Here is a 5,405-nt window from a genome sequence, read left to right as displayed (position 1 = left end):
ACAGTGGTGTAAATGTTTATGCCAAATGTGTCAGAGATGATAATAAATCAACTCTCTTCCAGTTTTAGGTTTTATACACTGCTAATCTTGGTTACTCAGAGCTTTCATATCTGGATTAGGTCCTGGGCTATTCTGGCTACTGTGTCCATCTGATAAATCAGTCTTGACAGTTACTAGATCTCTGCTAACCCCTTATATATATATAAAAAAAGTCTTAGTGTGACCTTTCTTCTCTTTCTTTCTTTCTTTCTTTTTCAGGTAAAACATGTATTCACCACTTTTAATTTACTAGGTCTTAGGAAAATGCAACTTGTGTCTTATATTGTATATGTATGTTTGTGAGGTGGGTGTATATGTATCTGTAGAAAGGTGTACTGCAGTTACATTCTACGTTGTTAATTATTGAACTTTTTTTTAAACTATAGTTGGTGATTTTTTATGTTTGTGTTGGCTGCTGGTACATTGGGTCGACATGAAATCACAAACTGATATATGAAACAAATTACTTCTTGGCTCTCATATGTTTGAATCATCATAAATTACACACAATAGCTATTAGTGAAATTGATGATGAAGTCTACATATTTTCTGTATTTTGGGGGGCATTTACATTAGGTGTCCTCTTATGATCTGTCAGGATTAAAGAACATGTAGGAGTTCATGCTCAAATTCATTTATTTTAAAGTGTATTTGAAAGTGTACATGTCAGAGAAAATCTGCTTGGTAATACACCTTAATTCTTCATTATGCAGCTACATTGATTATTTTTAAGTTTTCAACATTGACTATTTCCTAAAAACTTATGTACTGACAATATGCTGCTAATTTTCCAATTTTCCAACATGCACAGAATCAAATTAGAAGACCCATAAAAACGCCCTAAGCTATAATTGAACATTTGGAATTCATGAAATGAAATTTTGATGTCTCAATAAATCTAGTGTACATGCATGCTGCCTTTCAATGACTTTTGAAGTGAGTTTAGACTTGTTCACATAATACAATATTGTTGTTAATAGGACAATATGTTTTCGAGAGGCACAGATTAATGAATCAAATTAAATATCATCTTGTGTTCATCCTCTATGAGAGAATTTTATGTAGGAATAATAAAATACTATCTCCATTTAAATATTTTCAATTTACTTAAACAAATCTTTCTTAAAAACTCTAATGGCCCAGAAATATATAAAATCACAATTGCTCAATAATGCATGACACTTTTATTTTCTTACATGAAGAAGGATCTGTGTTTTTCTCTTGAAATTGAAGAAAATAACATTTGTGTCATTATGTTTGAGATAACTATTACTATATTATTTCCTGTGAGCAAACCTGGCCATAAATTATAAAATCAATCTCGATTAGATGCTATAAAAATTTATACAGCTAAAATCTTTTAGTTTAATGTCCTCTTTTTTTTGCTTACCAAATTTCACAGTATCCCAACATGGTTTTTAACAGATGGCAAATATAGCAGTTAAGATCACCTCTCCTTTCTATGTATAACCAGAACTTGAAGCTCAGAGTTGATTAAAGTAAAAACAGAAATGACATCACCTGGAGACTCATTAGAAATGCAGGATATCAGGCCCCACTCAAGATCCACTGAATCAGAATTTTCAGTTTTATGAGTTCTCCAAGTGACTCACATGCACATTAAAAATTGATAAACACTCTCCTAATACATCCCTTCTCATTAACTTTCTACTAACACTGAAAAATACATGTCTTTTCATTCTTTTAATCATTCACCCAGCACATACTAAACACATGTCAGTTTGCTGATATCTGCTTCACAATGATTATGGAAAGAGCCTATTATAGTTTTGTTATAGTGCAGTGTCCTGGCTATTGTGCCCTTTGTCCCATTTAATAATTAGGGGGGGGGAGTCTGGAAATTTTAGTTGATACCTATATTCAAAATGGAAAAAAAAAAAAAACATCTGAATGCTTTGTCCTTCTGGGAAAATAAGTGTTGCCTTTCAAGAGTGAGCTCAAGCTTCATAAATGGTTATATTTGCTAGGTGCTTTAACTGAGTGGCCTAAATTAACTCTAACACTATAAAATAGATTGCCATTATTATCCCCATTTTCTAGATGAGGAAACACAGTCAGGAATGTGACCATGGTCAGACAAAGAGTAAATAGTGAACTGGAATCTCAATCCGTACTGTATGACTCCAGAGAAGTTAATATTAGTCACAATGTTATGATACATTGGAAATACATGTTTACAAATGGGCTTTATGATTTTGAAATAACAGGTATTTATTTCTAATGTTTTTTCCTAAGTTATTACTTTGACTTTATGACATTTTCCCACCCCTACATTTCTTTTTCTAAGCTTCTATGTTTCCTTTCCTGCTTTAATACATGTACCTTTCATTTCATATACAGTATGCCATAATTTCTTAAGTAGTTTCAAGGTTTTCTATACCAAATTATGGTACCATTTCTTTGATACAGAGATAAATATATCTATTAACTTTTTCAGCAAAGCACTACAAAATATTTATTTTGTGTCAGGCACTGTGTTAGGCACTGGAGTTATAATAATTGTATTTTCTTGGATCCTTTGTCATCGCATACACATTATTAAACATGGTCGCCTTTAACCAAAGAATTCCATTTTAAATATTAAGACCTAGTTACCTTAAAGAACTATTATCAAAATTCCCAGGTGTACATAAGTGCAATTTCACTCATTAAGAAAGATTTTTTTGACATTCTAATGTCTCATGGTAACAATTCACAACTCTGATTTGTTATATTATATAGTTGTTTTAATGCTTCAATTATCTTTCATAGGGTCTAGAAAATCATGGTGTCTTAATAGCCATTTCCTTTTATATATACCAAATTCTGATATGTTTAAGAGGAGATTTCTATGTATCTCTACTAACTGAAAATAGCTTTTTTACTTCATTTCTTAAAAAGACCTTCTTCATGCCAAAAACCTAGTACTGAATGTCAAGGTTATTCTACTCCACTAAATGGGTTAAGTGGGAACCAGTCTTGTTTGCACATTGTAATTAGGGTCTCCTGGTCAGTCTCCTAGAATATTTTTCATGGGGCCACACGCTATTTTATATGTTGCTTCTGTATTATACTATAAATAAATTGCTACCTATTGCCTTTAAGCATACACTGCTGCGAAATACTGAGAAACTATTGGTTGTTCAAAAAAAACAAAAAACAAAAAACTTCACAGTATTGATGTGAAAAATTTCTTATTTGTTTGTTATGTCATAGGAATTTCTGGCCTTAGCCTGAATAGTATATTGTCTCTGAAAGGCTTTTTAAAGGGTTATGTTGGTATACCTGCTGCTGATTTGTCCAGGCTCCAGGAAAGATGACTACAACTGTTTGTAATTTTTATTGCTCCAAACTTGATCTGATAAGTACTTACTTTATATTAGGAGATTATTGGCCTATAGTTTTAATTGTAAAAACTTAAAATTTGTAATTAAAGTACAATCTAGATTTTACTTATAAAAATTTATATGAAGGGATAATATTATATGTTCTTTTTATTTTGGAATTTTACTATTAAAATTACATTTTATGTTTTACATTACATAGTATATGTAGCATGAAATATGAGTAATTCTAGATAATTGTCCCCTTCAAATTGTGGGAAATAGTCCTCAATTTTAATTGAGAGGTTTTTACACAAAGGTTGCATGTGTGAGATATCTTAAGAGCACAGCAAAAACCCGAACTATTATATTGAGCAAACAATAAAAATTGTCATTCTCTTGGTATTTAATTCTATGCCCCTAAATTTAGGTGTAATAGTCAAAATAATGAACAGACCCTAGCTACAGAGCTGGTGCAGGATATTAGAACCCTATCCCTCTGATCTGCCATGAATTTTCTCTTTTTTCTACATCTAGGGATGCCTACCAAAGGGTCCTAAGAAATGTTCCACATGGCTAGAAATGCTCTCCGTATGCTTATAACAGTGATTTTTATTCATTGGTATCTCTATATTAACTACTGATATACCTGTCCTTGAATATGAGGTAAATATGGCCTTTGTGTATAATCCCTGTATGTACTTAATGGGAAAGTTGATGGTACAAAATATGTCAAGAAATGTATCTTATTCTCCCACTAGAAAGAGGCAAAGGAAAACAACCTCTTAGGTTCAGTTTACCAGAATACCTTTATTTCTTCTTTGTTCAAGGCAGGGCACAGAGCTAAATACTCTGATGAATAAGAACATTTGTTCTTAGTATATTTTAAACGTAAGAAGGGGTGAACGATTACAAATCAGAGTGTTGGGTTCTGCAGCAGGAGTGTGCAGAGTACTTCAGTGTTCAGGAAGAGCCCCGAAAAATAACAAGAGGATCTTGGGGCTTCTTGCAGGAAATACCATGTAAGCCTAGTCATAAAAATGAGGTGGGGTTAAAAGGCTGGGCTGGAGGTGGTAGTTAATGCATGTACAAAGTTATAGGGTTGAAAATAGCAATAGTATAGTATGGTCTGGGGACAAGATCAGAAAGCAAGAGTATGGGATGAAAGGGAAAAAGCTCTAGGTGAGTGTAGCTAGTAAGATACATAGAGTACAGATCATGAAGGCCTTTAAAGGTACTTTGGCATTTATCCAAATTGAAAGAAATTGGAAGAGATTGTAGGCAGGTAACATGGTAATCACATTTATATTTTAGGAAGATTACCCTGGTTGCAATGCTGAAGCTGATTGGAAGGAGAAAAGCTGGAGGCACAGGGACAATTAAAAAGGCTGTAGGAGGAACGTAGGCAGGAGATGACCTAAGTGATAGGAAAGATTTACTGGGTAAAATTTGGTCTGCCCAGGAATGTGAAGAAAACAGAATTGACAAGACTTGATGTAATTTCAGGCCCAGGTAACCACATGGAAGCTAAATATTTTCAGTCTAAATCGTAGATCTTTCCTAGGCCAAGTACCAGAAAGAGCACTGGTTTATTCAGACATTCATAATATGCCATGAGTACTATTAGGTCACCATTGTTTATCTCAATGCAAATGTGGTGTCCTATAGAAATGATCAAGCCCCTGTGTTTTCTCCCTAAAGACTTTTATATCTAGCTGTTAAAATAATACTTTGGGAGATCAAGGTCAGGTTTAAATATTAACATGCACTTCCTCATGTCTCACCACAACAGAGTCTAATGCACAGATATGATTATTGAATATAGGCAATATATATATATATATATATTCTTCATGCTTGATAACTTAAACTGCTCTAAGACTTCAGTTTTTTTCCCACTGATATAACCACAAAGGCTTTCAAGACAGATGTTTTCAAGACAGAAATTATAAAGAAAAAAAATCTATTTGCCTCTGAATATGGCAAAAACACATGAAAGATAAAAGAAAACAGTGATTTCTGTTTTCATTTCCAAAGGGCTTT

Source organism: Rousettus aegyptiacus, unplaced genomic scaffold (genome assembly GCF_014176215.1).
Source record: "Rousettus aegyptiacus isolate mRouAeg1 unplaced genomic scaffold, mRouAeg1.p scaffold_m13_p_1, whole genome shotgun sequence".
NCBI classification, from domain to species: Eukaryota; Metazoa; Chordata; class Mammalia; order Chiroptera; family Pteropodidae; genus Rousettus; species Rousettus aegyptiacus.
This window is presented reverse-complemented; position numbering follows the sequence as displayed.